Source organism: Rhamphochromis longiceps, linkage group LG2 (assembly GCF_057381845.1).
Source record: "Rhamphochromis longiceps isolate RC_006_pf linkage group LG2, R_longiceps_female_GT1.1, whole genome shotgun sequence".
Classification (NCBI taxonomy): domain Eukaryota; kingdom Metazoa; phylum Chordata; class Actinopteri; order Cichliformes; family Cichlidae; genus Rhamphochromis; species Rhamphochromis longiceps.
In genome coordinates this window covers 39,075,936-39,095,388 of record NC_140558.1, presented here as the reverse complement: position 1 = coordinate 39,095,388, position 19,453 = coordinate 39,075,936, and positions in this window count along the sequence as shown.

Below are 19,453 nucleotides of genomic sequence, written 5' to 3'. Positions count from 1 at the left end.
AAGGATCGAGCAAGGTAAATTCAAACCAGGTGTCCGAATTAGCCTTTGCCATATGGGTCACCTGCGCTACCAAATGAGCTAAACCGGCATCCAAGTGGGGATATATTTACTGTGACCCTCTCAGGCACACAGCAAACTCCAACTACAGAAGCCCCGCCCACCTGCTGTTCAAATCTTCTGTTTGACAGGGGCAGCCAATCAGAGAAAAGTTGGTTTAAAGGGTGACTAGCGTTTATTTTGAACTGTTGATCATGCAAAGCTAATCTGTTGGTTTCCAAGAATAAAATATAAGGCTGGAAATGAGCATAGTAGTTCTCCATTAATGTTAGAAGTGCGCCATCCTTTCCGTACTTATGGACCTATAACAGAAAGGTTTATGCTCATTGTTTGCTGATATTTTGTGGCTGACATAACCCAGAACTGGGTTGGAAGGAAAAACCGAAAGTCGGAATTTTGTTTCACATCTTCCAGGCTTGACTGAAGTTTTGGGTTTGCTGTAAAATGATGAAGAGTTGCGGAGCTGTGCGCGCTCTCTCTCAACCTTGAGCTAAATGACTTCCTGAGCTCTCTTTGGACGGCTCCCATTCAGCTCCCACCGATCCCCCACCTCAGCTCCAACAACGCAAGTTTTCTATTACAGTTTCATTTTATTCGCAGCTTATAATCTTTACTGCGATAGTTAAACCGGGCGCCTGGAAGCCTCCCCGCGTGTGCCGTGTCGCTGATGTGAACGAGCGGAGCCACCTTAAAACAGCCCTCTGATGTCAGCGTCAGAGGCACAGTCTCCGCCGCCGGTACAGCGCTGCGCTGCTCCGCCGTTTCAAATCTTCTGCGCTGCTGCTCTCCTCACTTTCTTCAGCTCATGTCGCGGCTGCATCCACCGGAGTAGCTCATTTATTTCAGCGTCTTCTTCGCCAGCAGCTGAGCCGTGTCAGTCCAAGCTGAGCCAAATCCTCGCTCCAGGGAGAGAAAGGTAAGATTGTTGTTCAAGGGTTCTTCTTCTTCTTAAGTGATTACTGCAGGAAATGTGTTCAACCGGTTACCCTCACATTCAGAGCAAACAGAGGAACGCGGTGTTGACAGTAACTGGCTTCTTAAACTGCCTTTGGGTTACTCTTGTGCGTGTTGAGATGGAAACTGGCTGTGCTGCTGCAGTTGAGTACTGGCCATCGTCCTGGTCGCAGTCTGCCAGATGTATTTTTAAAACCAGACATCTGTGTGATGGATGAGGTTTGCCGGATGAGCTTCAGGGCTACAACCTGTGTATGCACAGTGTACGCGCTCTTCTGACCGGTGGAGCTGCCAGATCAAAAGGTGTCGGGCGTTTAGGCAACCTCTACTGTTCTTTCGACTTTTCTCGCCTCTTCTTCTTTTGAATGAATGAATGAATGAATGAGGCTGTGCACAGACCACATTTTTATCAATTCATTAACTGCGAAGGAAAGGAAGTAATTTCAAAGACAGTGATTAAGTGTGCGCTCAGCGCTTGTTTTGTGGAGCTCACAGGAAAAGAGCCTGTCAGATCCCTCTCCTCTTCCCCTGCAAGTTGCCTCTCGAGTGTCGCTTTCTGCAGGGAAAAAGAAAGAAAAATTTATAGGGCTTTTCTGCCTCATCAGTTTGTATGGGTGGAGACTGACGTGTGATGGCAGGCTGAGGTGTTGAGCCGGATTTGAACTCTGGATGTCGCGAGTAATTATGGTTACAATTACACGGTGTGCGTCTTAAGCCCCGAGACTCCTTTCAGGGCCCCAGAATGCAACACAGTGTGGGATAATTTAGGGAATATATTTGGAGGAGAGGAAGGTAATCCTGTGCGCTTCCGTGGACGTGACAGCAGCAGCAGCAGCAGCCTATATTTAAACCCAAATGTCAACCAAATGAAATCCCCACTAACTAAATGACATCTGAACCCGCTCTTACTCCCGAGCTGACTGACAGGTGTCAACACAAACTACGCTAAAGTTTATTTTTTCGATTTTATGACACGTTTGGCATATTTTGGCCTCAATTTTAGTTTTCATTTATGGATATTCTGCATTATTACTGACTGACATTGCCTCAAAAAATCTGCCATATTATCACTGCTCCTGTGTCCACATTCTGGCTGTGATGGCTATTCTAAGAATCAGTTAAATATAAAAAAAAGAATCTTGGTTTTCAACATCAAAAGCCTTGCTCTCCCTCATTCTTGCAAGGCCGGTGATATTTTCTTTTATTCCTTTCCTTTCATCTGTGATCATAAAGCCCGGTAACTCTTATTCATGGCCCAGTCCAGGTTGAAACTGAATGTCTCTCTGAGCTTTAAATGGTTTATTTTGCTGGTAAAGAAAAAGAGCCGCACAATATTTCTCTCCCAAAAGGGCTTGGAGTGACGTCCTATCTCAAAGAGGAATTTCATCTTAAAATGGCTTTAATGTTGTCATTCTGCAGGACCTTCCAGCTATATCAATCTGCATTCACTTGGAGCATTTTTATGGTCAGTAACCTTCCTGTACTTACACTGAAAGAGCATTTTCCTCCAAGCACAAAGGCTATCAGAAGCCCATCAGATGTTTTTTTTCTTTCCCGAAATCCAATTTGATTTGATGACAGGATTGCACAGCTTTTGATCTTGAGCACAGCTGCAAAACATCTGTAATATTAAAAAATAAATCCACGTAGCGGGTTTAATAATGGTAGCATATGCCCTAGCAGCTCACATATCGTGTGCTTCTCTTTTGTAGTCAGATTTGGCAGAACTCTTAAGGCTCCACGCAGTGATGAGCTATAATTGTGAAAGACTCTAAAAGGACTATGAGCGTGTTCTATTTTCAGCGCCTTTCTTCTTCTACATGCCTGCTGGTCATGTTTCATGTTATGCATTTTCCACACTCTCCCTCAAGCTGTTTTCAGCGGAATATAGATGAAATCATTCAGCGTCTTCCTGTTTTAATGTCATTTATTCATTCTGGAGAGGACTGCGCCACTGCCGCTGTGTCAGATAATGTAAAGGTTGGGGTTCCCAACCTTTTATGTCTGCTACGCACTCGCAGCCCTGTCAGCTGAAGTACTTCTGAAGTACCTCTTCCCTGACACCAGCCGTCATGTTGCATGCAAATATGTGGATTTGAATTCATGTCAAACAATTGGTTTGGCCACATTTACAACCGCTTGGCTGCACAGTCTCTTGGAAAGCTATCTTATTCAATCAGTGAATCACGACTGTTACAGTTGTTAATCCATTTGGGATGCTTTTAGTAGCGTTTAGAAACATTTATGCATTCGTTTTTAGACATCAAACAGAAACAATTTTCATTACTTTTGGGGAATTTTTTGAGACATTTGACTTTTATCCTTTTTAGAAGTCTACATTAACAGGTTTGGTAAATGGCCTGCATTTGTATAGCGCTTTTCTAGTCCATAGGACCCCAAAGCGCTTTACACTACATTCAGTCATTCACCCATTCACACACACATTCACACACTGGCGATAGCAAGCTACATTGTAGCCACAGCTGCCCTGGGGCGCACTGACAGAGGCGAGGCTGCCGGACACAGGCGCCACCGGGCCCTCTGACCACCACCAGGTTTGACACTCTCAACAGCATGTGATGGATAAATTGTAAAAGGTTGTAAATTCTTTTATTTCCATACATCCATGCTCAGTAGCACGCCAACCCTGGCTGGGAATTAGCATTTTTCCCTTCTGATTTGTACAACTTTTCACAGTTTTGGGAGGGTGCAAGGTTAATCCAAAATCAAAGTGGAAAGCTGATGCCTTTCATGGTTTGTTTAAATCTCCTCTCATGAATCCTAAGAATGCATTTCGGGATTGCATTATTTATAATGTTATGTAGGAAGCAAACTGTGTTAAAGATTGTCTCGGGCGTGTTTTTTATTCTCTCTCCTTTTTTAATTCAGGAGAGTGATCTGAAAATGTCATCCTCTGTTAAAGTCTGCCCCGGGTCTCCAGTAACTCTAGCAGAGCGTTAAGAATTAGCAACCTACCAAGTGCTGTAGTGACATTGCATATTCTTATCCAGAAGATTTTTCTTTGTTTACAATGAACAAGGGACTGTAGGTCAGATTCAGATGCTGTGATCATGAATAATCAGTCTGGTCTCGTATTTTCTTCCTACAAAGAGGAACATTGAGATGAATTTACAGGTTGAGACCTCAATAGTACCTCGTGGAGTTGAATTGGACAGAGTGCTTTTGTGATTTTATTAGCACTGACCACATTTCTGACCTTATTGATATCACCTTGCTCTCCAGTGGGCAAGATGAGGACCTCAGTGATTTGTTTTCCATGCAGCCAGACTGAATATCTTTAGCAATGGCACTTTTGTGACTTAATTTTTCAGTATTTAAAGTGACATTAATGTGGGCTGCCTTTCATTTTTACATAAGTATAATTAGCAATAATGTACTGTAATCCCATTGGAATCTGCACACAGATACCATAGCTGCAGACATAAGGGCTCATTTTCCTCCAGTCAGATGAAACCATTTCATACTACTCCTTCTTGCACAGCATGAAAAACAGCTTTGACTAAACAACAAAAATCCACTCAGTTTGCAGTTTGTAAATTACATTTGTGTCTTCTTTTTTCAGTTTAAGGTTTTTGTTTGCATGCGGAGAACATGTGAGACTATCTGACTGGACGAGATGTCATCTGTGACAGTATAGAAGAAGAAGAAGGCGAATATACTCAGTAAGAAGTGGCACCTTGATCGCCACTTCTGCGTCTTCTTCTTTAGGGCAGCTTTGTTAGCTGACAGCACTGTTAAAATTAAGTGCAGTGAAATTGTAGTACATTCCTACAATGAAAATGCAAATCCAACACTGAACTGATCCTAACAACAATAACTGTCTGTGTAGCTGAGTCTTAGTCGTAGACTTGCAACAGTTGCCAGGCTCCTGTCTATTGAGTGTTAAGTTAATTAATCATTGATCATTGTTTTTGACTGAATACTTTGAATGCCGTGCTAAACTTCCTTAGTGGTTGGATACCACAGCATGACCAAAATTTCTGTGACTGTGGGCAATGAATTTGCAGCCTTGGTTTCCTTGAAAAGGGGAGACCAGATCTGCAACCTTCAAAGTAACTTTGGTGCGTCTAGGCGACGATGAAATGGTGATAAGTTTGATGTCATTTTGCAATTACATGACATCTTTTTGTAATAATGTAATAATTGGAATACATGAGTCTACTATTGCAAAGAGACATGTCACAGGTAAGTTGTACTAATCCGTGCAGACCGACTTGGAAATGATTGCAGTTTGTTGCTTTGATATGTTACATGTCAGTATTTTGCAAACCTTTGTCAACCTGTCTGAGAGCGACTGCCGTCGGTTCAAGTCAGATTGCGATTGGAGACAGGTTTCCTCCTACCGGGCGACCTGTGCTATCTCCTTGCGATTGAAAGTGGACGCTCAGAGGTCGAGGTTGTCGCACAATCAATTTTTGGGTGACTGAACCTTGTCCTTCACTGTCAAAATGAAGGAGAAGTTGATTATTATGGTGAGCAACCATCCTTGTTGTGACAGAGGCAAAGTTACCCCCTAAATGTCGGGCACACCCACCGTTTGTTTTAGCACAATATGCACATGTGAACGCTGCTTAAATGCATCTGACAGTGATTTCACAAAGTATTGAATCTCACTGCAACAAGGTAAGAAAAAAGGATTTTCAGCAGGTGTTAAGATCTCAAAGACAGCAGGATGCCAAAGACAGGGTGGAGAAGTCAGAAAGTATTAAGAGACAGACTGACATGTTTTTGCCTCTGATGTTTGTATGATATTTGTTGACAGTAAACGAACTGAAAATAGTCTATTGGCACCACATCGCTTCTTTTTTTGTGACATGGTAAAGTAAAAACAAAGAAACAGGTGTAATTCTATTTTTCAGACATTTAATTAGGTAGAAAATTGCAAAATAACAGACAGATCCATCATCAGTCTTTAAAACCTTCAATAAACAGTTGAAAATGACATTTATTGGGCTCACATAACAATGCCAAGCATATTCAAATTGAGCAGTGTGTATACACAATTCTTGTCCAAGAAATAAAAGTGCCAGCAGTCACACTGAAACACCTCAGGCCCTGCTGGAATAAAAATATCTCAGCAGCCTGTCAAGTGGCTGTCTCTCCTGAGACCCAGACGGAATGATAGCTGTTGTACACCTAGGAGCATCATCATCCCGAGCTATGTGGCCGTAGGACAGGTGTGCTCAGTCAGGCAGGCTGCAGCAGTCCCGTCATCTCCCTGCACTGGTCCATCATCCCCGTCCTGCGCTGAGAGATGGCAAAACGGACAAATAGGGGAAGAATGGGGATAGAAAAGCAATTTGCTGACTCCATAAATTCCTGCGCCTGTGGTAACTATCCTTGGCCATGGTGACTGCGAGCTATTATTTAGAATCTGGTAACCGATGCTTTCCTATTAACATTAAATGGGTTGGTGTCTGTGGGGTGTCTCCCATGACACGTTTATGCTGGTTATTTACTGCCTGCCACTGCAGGCCTTGCTCTTGGAGCTGCTTTGAGGGCCAGCTCACAGCCAGGCCCCGTGTGGCAAGTCATCTGTAATATGGCACGATGGGTGAGGGAGGGAATGGCCGACCAGTTGCTTCATTTAATTTGCAGAGAATGTTGTGCCGGATTTTTCAATTTGCATAGGTGCAATATTGTGCGAGCTGATAAATTTCTCTCTGTGGTATTCTGGTTTATGCCATCCTGGTGGCAAGGCTGCAGGGGCAGCAGTGTAAGTCAGTCACTTTGTTATAGTCTGAAATATCTTGACACATTCTGGATGTATTGAATGAAATTTGGAATCGAGAATCTCTGACTTATTATCCAGTTACGCTGCAGGTTAAATTTGTCACACACCCTGTGAGATATCGTAAAATGTGCTTGATGGATTGGCACAAAATTGAATGCAGACATCTGTGGTTCTCAGATGATACATCTAGTTACTCTAACTCTAGCATATACAGTATGTGCTATGTAGTGGTGTTTTTCCTTGAAACTGGATTAGCTTCTTTTTTTAAAGGAAATTATATAAAAAATAATTTTCAGTTATTTTACTTTACGACCAAATTACTGCAAACTAAACTAGATCTTATGTTGCAGTTGCATTTTGATGTCAGCTGCAAACATGTTTTGTGCCTGCAGCTTGCATGGTTATAGCTCTACTGCACAGGAAATATCACAGGCAGATGGTACAAACCCCTGAAAACATACTCAGAACTACCCTTGTGGTAATTCCTTCTACAATAGGTGTCCACTGATACCTGGTGAGGCTGCCTGTCTGCTATGCAGGCTTGTGCCAAAATTCCCTTGGGTACACACAACCCCAAGTTGCTTCCAAGTTGCTCCCAGTGGCACTCTGCGTGGCACAGCTGCCAGAACTGAGTGTATGACATGATATAAATGATGCAGTTCTCTCAGCTGCACAGCTAGTTTGCACACCTGAAGCCCCGAGTCATCTCTTATGAGGAGCTCAATTATGTAGCGAGGAGTTTTTTGCAGGAGTTTGTGAATAGGTGACTGCAAAACAAACTGTAAAGCGCCTTGTAGGACCTAGTTGAGGTTTAAAGACACTATACAAGCGCACGCAATTTAAGATTTAGGCTCCGCACAGACAGACCGACTAGGAAATAAAGTATTAAAAACAGCAAAGCTTGCATAGTCAGAAAATGTTATATGTGAATGAAACAAATAATAATACGTCATATTACAAAAAAGATTCCGCCTGTGTGTCGTGTTGTGTGTCAGCATCATTATTGAGAGGATGCTGGGAATCTCTATTCAATGCACAGCTTTAGAGTCGCCTCGCTCACTAGCTTCAGACTTGCGTTTAATACATTTCATGGTAAATTTACAGTGAAAAATCCACATTGTTAAAAGATAATTAAACAGTTTTGGGAGAGTTCAAAATGCGAAGGTGACATCTTAATCTTTTCAGCCTTTCCACCAGAGATGCTGGCTTTGGTTATCCCGCTATTTATATGCATTTGTCAGCGTGCAGGGCAGGAGTTTGTTGTTTGTTGCCCAGCGACAACTCCAATGATTTAATGATCTTTTCCTGCTAAAGTGTATCATTTAAATGCAAAGCTCCATCTAATCTTTTTCAAAAAGACTGAAATAACGGCTCTTCAGGATGGATCTTCAGACTGTAGTAGACACTCTGGTCAATAACATAACTTCAGCAGTCTCCTCCAGCTGCTACCCTCTAATTGGAGTTAATGGCTCCTGCACTGAGTGTTAAATAACTTATGTGCTTCCTTACAGTTTCCAGTAAATTTTATTCTCAGGTGGAGTGATCACTCTTGTGTCAGCTCTGGTTAGGGTAACGTGGCGCCGCCGCTCGTCTGGTCACACTTCATATTCTGCTTATGCGCTTCTAATTGGAGCCGACAAGTTCTGATGTTCTGATCGGTGCTTGGCAGTGTGACCCTCTTTTGGGCTTTATTCTCTTCTGCAACCCATGTTGGCTTCCCTCAGCTCACTCCAGAACATTCACGGAGGACATGAATGGGGATGCATTATGGGTGTGTGTTGGGTATTCTGGCACTGACGGCCACTACATCAAATTTGAAACACGCACACTGTGACTTGCAGAAATAGATCATCTTCGCCTGTGTTAATTTTAGCACTTTTCACTCATCAAAAGAAACATAATACTTGTGACTCATGCAACAGCACTGGAGGCAGATTTATCTGCAATTTGTCAGTGAAACTGGATGCCATTTGCAATTTGCATGTGAGTAGTTTGTTTGTGAAACAGGCCCCTGGCCTACACCTCAATCGGGTCTGGTATTTTTTTTTTTTTTTTTTTTTTATCCCTTATTTTTAGATTCAGGAAATAGGATTGACTGAGCTGGGTGACAGTCATTTCATGTCATTTTGCAGACATAATGGCATATTTATGGCAATTTGAAAACCCTCTTTACCATACACAAGGTGGTGAACTCATTCGAAATGACTCATGATGTTCGCCCTCCTTAGTCTAACCTTCAGGCTGTGAAAAGGAGGGAAAACGTAGTGCTAGAGATGATTCTTATTCAGTTCTTCCACTCCGTCTTTTCACTGCATGTTTTCTATGTGTTGTTCTCAGGTAGCTTATGTTCAATATACCGAATGAGCTCACAGTCTGAAGAAATTAAACATTATGAGGCGTTTTTCTTCAAAAGGTTTGACATTTATTTTATTTTGTTTTAATCTGTGAATTTATATTTATCTGTATAAGTATTAGAGGGAATATATTTCTTTATTTCTTTCAGTAAACCTCTGTTTAAATGTTTTTTTTATCACTTTGTTGTGACAACATTTTTACTCTCCTCCATCACATAATTACTGTGCAAAAAGTCTTGAGTCGCCCTTCATTTCTTCTTATTTCTCAAGAAAAATTGGAAATACCTGCAGCAATTTACTGTAACATATGCAAACATGCATGGAAATAAAGCAAAGAATGCAATTATTTTTTTACAGTTAACTTGAGCTTGAAATTGAATATTCGGTATGAACACCTTTATTCTTTAACACAGTCTGAACTGTCTTCGGCAAACTTTACTGTAATTTCTTTAAGTAGTCTTTAAATAATAGTGCTCCAGGTTTCTTGAAGGACATTCAAAGCTCTTCTTTGGATGTTGGCTGCTTTTTGTTCTATTCTCTGTAAAGATGATCCCACACTGCTTCAACAGTCTGGGCTCTGGCGAGGTCAGTCCATGACTGATAGTGTAGCAGGCATGCTTTTACTGCACTGGCTCTTCGATTGGGATCATCGTCATGCTGAAAAATTAAGCTGACAATACTTTTCTTTGTTCATAATTTCAACAATTTAGAAAAGATCCCCATCACCACTGACTCTAACGAAGACTCAAATGACGACTGTTTCAATATACCTTTCATCTACGTAGATGCTTTTTCAGGCCTGACACTTTTTTCTCAGTATTTATTTTTAAGGAGACACTGCACATCATTCTGAAACATGGAAAGTTTTTGGCTAATAGCACTTTGTTGGTGCAACAATACTATTTTATGCTATATTTATATGTTATCTTTGATATCTTTAATAGATTCAGATTCAAAACATGGGAACAAATGATGTGTTTTTGCAACAGGCTGCTAGTTACAAAGTGCCTGCAGATACAATTTAAAATAGTTTCTTTGCTAAGGTATGTATAGATGCAGCACTGGTTCAGCCCTGGAGTTCGGTGTCTTTCTTATGCTTGAATCATTTATAGATTGATGTTAAGTGGCTAAACAAAACGAAAAACACATTCCTCTGAAAATGGTCAGGTACAAAGACTGTAGCAAAATATTCATTGTCCAAAGAAAAGCTTTGAAACCCTTCATAAAGCCTGTTTCTTAAGACCGTTTTAAAAAAAGCACCAGAAAGTCTGGCTCTTTAGAAACAAAATATAAAGAAATAAAAATGTGGCTGAAGACTTTTGTTAATCATGTGGGCCAAGCCCCCCTTATCAGTGATGCTCTCTCCTTTTCAATCAGCTACAGGGTCTCCTCAAGTACACGCAGGAATCGCTCATTTGATTGTGTTGCATTGATGTTTAAATATCATTAAAATGAAATGTCTAAGATTTCTTAGTTGTCTGCTCTGCGTCATGAGGAGCATTTAACGCAGAGGTGAGTCACACACAGTAAAGCAGTGCATTCTGCCGAATGTGATCACTAGTTCATTCTGACTGCTGAAATGGAAATTGAGCAGCAACGCATCTGAGAACTTTACCGTCATTTTCATTTGCTGGTGGAAACTCATCAGCGTAATGAGGCTGAAAGACAAACCGCATGGTGTAACTGGACAAACTGAGGGAATCATTTTTAGAATGTGCAAATTGTAATTATGCTAGTCGTAAAGGTTTTCAAAGAGTGAGGCCTGGTTGTAACGGGGAAAAAAACGAGCCCAGAAATGTTCACGTGAAACTCGTGAGACTGATTTATTTATTTAAAATCAGCCTTTAACAAAGAAAAAGAAGATCCAGGTGAGTTAAAGTGAAATAAAGGTGATCATGATACCCCTTCCCTTCAGAATAAAATCAAAATAAATCCCAAAATGAAAAGTCAAAGCTGTTGATGTCATCGATAAAGCCTCGGCAGGGAATACAGTTTAAAATGACCAGTGTGGTACATGTACAAGTTGAGCCTATTTTCACATTACCTCGGCGCAGATTTCCCCTCAAAGAGGTAAACGATTGCATAACCCAAAAATCCATACTTTTCTCTTTTGTAGTCTTTTCACTTCCACCCCACCAGCAGACAGCCTTCTGTTTTTGTGCTGAGTTCCACCTGTTTGTTTATTATTGTATTCCAGGAACATGTAATAACACGAGTTTTTATGTTTATTCTAACACTCCGCTGAGATAATTAATCATTTTTTCAAGACACCAAAGGCCGATGCAGACACGCTCAGCTGTAAGGCGGCTCCTTCATCATGGATCAGTGTGTGCATTTGGAGGAAAAAAAACACATTGCGTGTACGTTCTACTCGAATATAATGACAGTGCTATGAATCTGTGCAGAGCTGAGCTTTGATGGAGTGACACGGCTGCTCAGATTTTATACAATACAGATTCATATTGTACAGAAGGTAATAGATAATAGAGCAAAAACTACTTTGTGTACATGATGAAATCCCCCAGAAATCACCCTTGACTCTTTAAACTCGCGTTTCACCTTGAAAATAATTACTCTTCTCTAAAACTGTGCTTACCTGATTAGTTAAAAGTGTTGTCTTGGCTCTGACTCGTCTCCCATTTTTGAAATTTTTATTTAAAAGCTACAGATTTAAAAAAAAAAAAAAAGAAAAAGTCGGAAGAGTTCGGGAAGTTCAAAAGCCTCTGTGTCTCGAAAAGCCAATGAAATGTGGTTTCCTCTTAAAATGGATCAGAAAATAACCTAATGACTGTCTACATTATGCATAGTCCAGAGACTAGTGTGGCTCCTGCTGTTGAAGTTTAATTGAGCGCCTTGGGAATGCTTCCCTTTACTAAATGATGAAACAGGAATTTGACTTCTTCTCAGACAATAAAGCACCAGTGTCTCTATCCCATTTCAAGTGAGTAGGATAGGGTACTACAAATTTTGCATGCAAGCGTGGGTGTGTTCTGTATGTGTGCTTCAAGCACAGAGTGGCCGGTCGATACCGCTTTGGATCCTGAGAATTTGAGATCATTTCTCAAACCTGCGTATTTTCCCTCTATAAGACTAATGGCAGTCTCTTAGGCTTTATGATTTATCAAACAGAAAAGGTCACTACAGCGAGCTGCAATTAATTCTGTCTGCTTTTATTTGGAGTGCTCGCTCCTGTAGTGACAGATATCATTACATGGGCTGTCTTCAGGGTGAGGCTTCAGGAAGGGATGGCAGGTATATAAAGACAGCGCAGTTCTATATTGGGCCTAAGCGACTGCATATGTTCAGTTCTATGTTCAACTGAAATTACATTTTTCAACAATAATAAAGCAAAAAAAGAAGAACGTAAAGAAACTGCTTTGAAGAAAAGTTACAGTGTTCGTGTTTACCATTAGAATCTGGTGTACTAATATAAGCAGGCTACAGCTGTGGTGAGCTGGGATTTTATTAGTTTTACTGGAGGTTGTTCAAATATTAGACCTGATGGTGGAACTAGAGAACAAGTTGTTCTAAGAATTCATCATAAGGACATAAATATGCATGCAGAACTGGACCAAAATAACATTATATACCACTTTTACATTAATACAGTTCTTCCTCTGTGGCTTTTTGATAACCAGCCCACATTTCAGGTAATAATGAAAGTTGCACAATGATGCTAGCAGTTGGCATAATTTCCGTAGGAAGTACTGCATGCATCTGCAGGCTGCATATCTTTTGTGTTTTTCTTGCAGTACCCTCTCTCATAGTTGAAATCAGTGGCTTTAACTTTGGCTCCAACAAGTTGTGCCATGTCATCGCTGTGGGAAATTTCCTTTTTTTGATAGAAGAGCATTGAACTGGTTCTACTGTGGATTGGATACATCATTGGAAAAAGGATATCCTTTCGTGCCTGGCACCATACCATTATATGGCATAGCCTTTGGGAACCATAAAGGACTGCAATGTTGATCTCTGTAAGACTTGTTGAGATATGTTGGTTAAGACTACAATGGTGGGCTGTTCCTAAAGTTATGTCACCAGCATGGATGAACATTGAATTTTACATATGACAAATGGTAAAATAAGTATATATTTGTGCATGCAAAATAACAAAAACAAAACAAACAAAAAAACACGGAAGAGTTGAGCTTACCTAAAACACAGAATACGTCTTGAGTGTGAATGTTCATAATTAAAAGTTAAGTCAATTAAATGCCTGTTGTGGATTTTCTCCCCTCGGCAAATCCAGCAGCTTCTTTTCCTTTTGCAGTTCTGTTTTCGGAAAAGGTTTTCCATCTCAGATTAGGCACCTTGCCTTAGGCAGTGTTTATTTTTGTGATATTTATACTGCATTATGGCAAAATTTCAAGATTTTCCAACATGTTTCATAAAATGGTTTATAATCCTTCTTAATCAGTTCCCAAATCATTTTGTTTGCCTTTTTTTGGTTCTGTTTTGAACATCAGTACTCTTTCTCATGCACTTAAAAATGTCTCACCAATCTGTCTTATGTGCTGATAGCTGTATCACACAGTTCCTATGGAAACTGCAGTGTTAAGAGTTCACTCTTATTGGTATGCAAAACAATCCAATAGGCAGAGAAATCTTGCAAAGCTGCAGAACTCTTTGCCCGGGCAGAAAATTCTTCTTCATGACAAACCTTGCTTTTTTGGCACAAGGCAGCAGGGCATTGAACTGAAGGTAGCTAGTCTTTTAAAGCTTTTTTCCCCTTTTGTGCTTTTTTCTTCAAGATCCAGCAGCTTTGGAACAAACTTTGACTAAACTACAGTAATTTGGATATCTGATCATTTTACTGGCTTGACCTTTCAAATTTCCTCCAATCATGTTGACCTTTCCATGTGCCAGCACAAGCCTCTCGTCTTATCATATTAAATGCTGACATATACTCCAAACATCCTTGTTCATGTCACCAAATTTGCACCAAAATTATTTCGTGACTATGTCTGTGAAATTAGCATGCACTCCTACTACCTTGCTTTTTTTTTTTAACCCCAGTTTGACTGGTTCAGTACCAGGACAAGATGTATAGAATGAGAGGAAATGCTGATAGTGCCTCTTTATTTTTAGATTCAGTCTCCCGTTGATGCTCACTGTTAGCAAGGAAGCAGTGAGTCATGCTAAAACCAATGGATGTGAACTGCCAAGCCACAGGGGCTTGGCAGTATATATTGTTTGGTAGCATTAAAACCGCTCTTTACCCCACCAGATACAATATGTCGTTCTGATCAGTAAACATCCAGCTGGCGGATCCTTTGCCGGTGTTTTGCCGTGGTGTGACTCTGGTTGGCTTCGTTTGGCTTTCTGCATCACAGATTAGTTGGAGCAGGATGTTCGCTAAACACTTCATACACCCACTCAGTCATCAAAGCAGTACATTCTTATTTCTCACGGTGAAGCATATTTTCTGCTTACCAACCAGGAGTCTGGAGACATGCATGTATTGCTGATGCATTTGAACACCCAAAATGCAAATTTTAGTGAACCTATGTTTTGAGCTTTTACTGTCCTCTGATTTTATTGGGTCATTCTTAGGCTTTTTTTTCTTTACCGGTGCTGGGCGGGTCCATGTGTCTGCTCAGGGCTGCTGGAGTCATGAAGAACAACGATGTGCTATATACCGAAAGTGCTGATTGGTCAATACCATGTGCAGTTTGCTGTATATTTTCTTTGACTTATGAGTTGCGTATTTGCTTAGTCTTGTGTTGAGTATTGTTAATTTGAAGTAACTATTTAACTGTTTTTTTTTTTCTTTTTTTCTACCTGGTCTGACAACCAGTATTTAAAGTCACCTTTGTTTGTTGTGTGTTAGATCAGTTTTATGTTGTTCAGCAGTTAGCTTGGAGTTCTGTGCAATTTGGCTTCTGATCAAAGTCGCGTATTGTTCATTTTTTTTGTATATTTTTGCATCTTTGGGTAAATAAAACCCACTTTTCTCAAAATCCCCACCGTGTCCTCATGTCTTACCAGTCCCTCACATATCTCTTAGTTTTAATTATTGTAACTCAAGCTAATTTTGTAAATTCTTTGTGGGCCAAACTTGCACAAACTTGTGTTTCCAGGTAAAAAAGGTGCACATGTGCACCACTTCCAGAGTTTTCAGTGAATAGTACTGTTGTCTCACAGCAGGAAGGGTCTGGTTTTGAACCTGCCTTTGTTCTTCCATTGCCTGGTGGACATACAGTAGGTACAGATGTAGATGTAGAGTAAGATGGGAAAAGCACTCTGCATATCCTAGCCCATTTCCAAGTCTATGATTTTTAAAAAATATATAAATAATATTCAGCACTCAATGATTAATGTAGATAATTGTTGTCACAGGTTCAGGACCACTTACCGTTGGGTAAACCATAAGGGTAGAAATAAGGCTCATCTGTCAAGTAGGATCTCCAAGGAACAAATGTACCTCTAAGGGTACGATAGGGCACGTTATTTTAAAACAATATGGCTAAAATATGAAAAAAATATACTTATTCCAACTGTGTGAGTAAAGTTTCTCCATATGTTATATGACTCTCAGTTAAACCTGAAAGTCACTTGGGTAATCATCAGTGCAAAATATATTTAGCACTGCGTTATCTGCTTCTTTGAAGCTACTAAGTATGCCTCCCAATGCTCCAGTCACCAAGCTTTATATTCTGTGTAATGCAGTTACAAGTGTGTAGGAGCTGAAGATGGTGGTGAACACAGTGTGCAGCATAAATCAATAGAAAGATTAAATTCTGGTGTAATTGTTTGTGAATTCACAAGTATCATGTATTTTGTTGTCAGCAACAGTCGAATTTACGTCCCTGCCCAACCTCTTCTCGTGTCTAGAATGGCCAAAGCTTATGGTTAGCAGTCTGAGCTTTAAGCTCTACTAAAATGACAAAACAGGATTTCTTAGAAATTGCCCCACGTGTCAGTAAAGGAGAATAGAGAACTTAACTGCACTTGTGGAGAAAAATGAAGTAGGTGGACTTTTTTTTTGTTGTTTAATGACAGTTCAAATAGACAAGTGAGAAACCAGCTCAAAGGAGCAAAAAAGAAACTTTGTGGGGTGAGGGAGACAGCTAGGTCATAACACAGGAAGGACGACAGGAAAAAGGTGGGAACAGGAACTGGTTACAGGCAGGAAGGCTAGAGCGTTATGACAAGCTGGCGTCACTGACAGTGTGGCGATGTGGCAGGGAGCAGGTGGAAATGGGTGGTATAAATACTGAAGAGGTGATTGGGGAATGAGGAACAGATGAGCAGGTGGGTGGAAATCAGGTGAGTGAGACTGGCCAGGGAGAGCCAGAGACAGAGACAGCCATGCACCAGAAACAAAAGCTGAAATAATTAAATGTGCAACAGAGTAAGAATAACTCTTTTGAGCTTGAGCTTCGCTGTTCATACCTGCAGTGGCCAAAACGTAGAAAAAAACGTGCATACGCTGGTGGATTCAGATGTAAATAACATTACAGAAGAAGAATGAGGAGGTAAGGGTCGCGGTTTCCGGTTACTGTGCAGGAATGGTTGCCAGACTTTATTGCCTTCAGATCATCATCTTCTTCTGTGTGAATTAGTTATGTAACAGCTAGATTGCCACTTATTTAAAATGTGGAATCTCTGTAAAGATCCAACACATCACTGCCAAAATATTCTGGGCTTTAGGGAGATTCTGATTACTTTGTAGTCTTTCAAGTCTGAAAGTTAAACAAAATTTTCATTCCAGAAATAATTCCAACATGAAGAGGCAGAATGAACAAAGAAAGTTTGCTGGACAACTTAAATTAAACTCTAGATAAACTTACAAAAGATTACTCCTCCAGAGATGTAGTCTGCAGAATCTATTATTAAATATTCAAAATATATTCACTATCTTTAAGTTCGAGACCGCTGACATCGGAAGAAATATCTGCAAGCTAATTTCCAATTTTCAAATATTTGTCTGCGGTCTAAACAAACTCCCCACAGACTGCTTTTTACTTGCTGGAGTGATTAACGTATTAATCTGAGCTAGTTATGCAACAATTTGTCATCACTGATTGAAATTACATGGAGCGATCAGAAAACACTCCACAGTCTCTGGTAATTATGTAGCCACCTCAGCGAGAAAGATGTGTGTGTGTGTATGTGTGTGTGTTTCCTTTTAAGCCTTGGCTTATGATAGAAAATGCCTTGGTTACACTTCTGGATGAAATTGGATTTGAAGAATGCACGCAATGAAAGAAGTTTCGAAGTTTTGGACTAGAGAATAATTTCCAAAAGAAAAAACTACTCCAGTGTTATGAGTCACATACAAGAATAATGAAAAAAAGACAAGGTATTTCAAGGCATTTTCTGAAGAGTATTGAATAATGAGAGCATGCTTATTTTTCAGTTGGAGGAGAATAGCATCATGCTGTGTCCTATGTAAAGACTATTTATAATTAGATAATGTAGCTATTTGTTAGTGCTAAGTTGTTTTAAAAGTATTCCCATTGTACAAGCTGCTCAGTTTACACAACACTGTTCAAATATCTTGAGCCAAATCTAATTTCTTTATATTTTGCTTCCAAGGAGACAGACTTTTATTGTAATTTTTTAAAATATAAAGAAAGCAGTAGCAGTAGGTCACTAAAAAGGCATCTAACTCCAGGGATGAACCAGTGTTGAGGCTACACATAACAGACGACTTAGCAAAGACACACCTTTAACTCATACATTTGGGCATTGTTGCAAAAACATAAAATTTTTTCCTATTTCTTTGCTGTTTATCCTGAGGAAAAAACAGCATTTTTGCACCAACAAGGTAAGTCCCAAAGAGCTGTTAGCTGAAAATTTGTCGAGTGATGATTTCAAATTTTGAATCTTTTCTTTGAATCATCATTAATATTTACAGAAGAGGTCAGGAGAGATGGTCAACTGAGTGCCTACAGCAATCTGTAAAACACACTGGAGTTTCTGTTGTGGTTTGGGGCTGTTGGAGATCTGGTCAGAATTGACTGAATTATTTTTTTGAATTGAAATTGAAATTTTTTTTAAATTTTATTTCAGTCAACAACAACAACAGATTATAACATGAATGCACAGAAGTATCTTCAGCTCTTTATATACAATTTTTAGCATGACAAGCATCCAAAACACAATGCCAATGCAATAAAAGCACACCACACAATCAAACACTATCAATCATCAGCTGGCCTCTGAAAATCCAGACTGTCAACATTTTTAAGCAGTGCAGAATAATCATCTTGGAAGAGAATGAAACAAAAGGAGGCCAACATCCAAATAAGAGTTGTGAATGTCCTTCAAGAAGCCCAACAAACAGTTTTTGAAGACTAAAAGAAATGGCAGGAAAGCTTGTCTAAGAGAGTTCAGGTTGTGCTGAAGATTAAAGGGGGTCATACCAAATATCGACTGTCAAATTTAAGTATACTGTTTCCCCAAGCATGTTTGTGCATTTTCCTTTTAAAATATACAGAAATGACAGTTGCAGAGTACCATACATTCTTGTGTGAAAGACAGTCGATTGTCCTTAAAATACCTGTCTACTTTTTATAAATGCTCAGTAGAGGCACTAAAGGTGTTGTTTTTTTTAGCTTAATCGCTAACACCTCTTGGCGGTACTTTGGCACTTGACAGACAGATATGTGGTATTGATCCTCTCACCTAACCCTCTACAAGAACACAAATGGCTGCATTTGAAAACTGTCACACTGTGTAACCACAAAGTTGACCTAGTTCATCACCTGAAAAGAAATGAACCAGCAAAGAGTGGCAGAGAAGAACCGAGGACAAAAAGGCATCCTTGGATTTGTCTTTAAGTTAATGTGGTGTCACAAGCTTTGCTCCAGTTTTTTAAAGCGTCTATTCTAACGCAACTCATCAAAAAAAGCAAACGTTTTATTTATGAGACTAATTTCTGAACACCTTGTAGTCTAAGTCTTTCAGAAGATTTAATTTGAAACACTGTTTTCGTTAGTAAACTGATACAAGAATCCATCTCTTACCTTGCACTGCAGCATCAGCCCACAGAGGTTGACTACCATAAGTCTAATAACCATCCTTCCAATCAAATACAGACACAAAGTAGTGGCTTTTAGCTACAATGCTGCACAGATCCAGAATAAATGTTCAGAAAATGTCACACAGGACTGACCTATTAATTTTTTTAACTTTTAATTAAAAAGCAACATTTAAACATTCCCATCAGTCTTCTTTCTGTTGTTTGACTTTTACCTGTCATTTAATAAAATTCATACCTGTAACTTTCTAGTTGCCAAGTCTTATGCAAATAAATGTGGTGCATATGTGCCTCATCTTGCCTTGTGTGAGGAACTTGAGTACCCCTGCAAACTATGAGATTTGT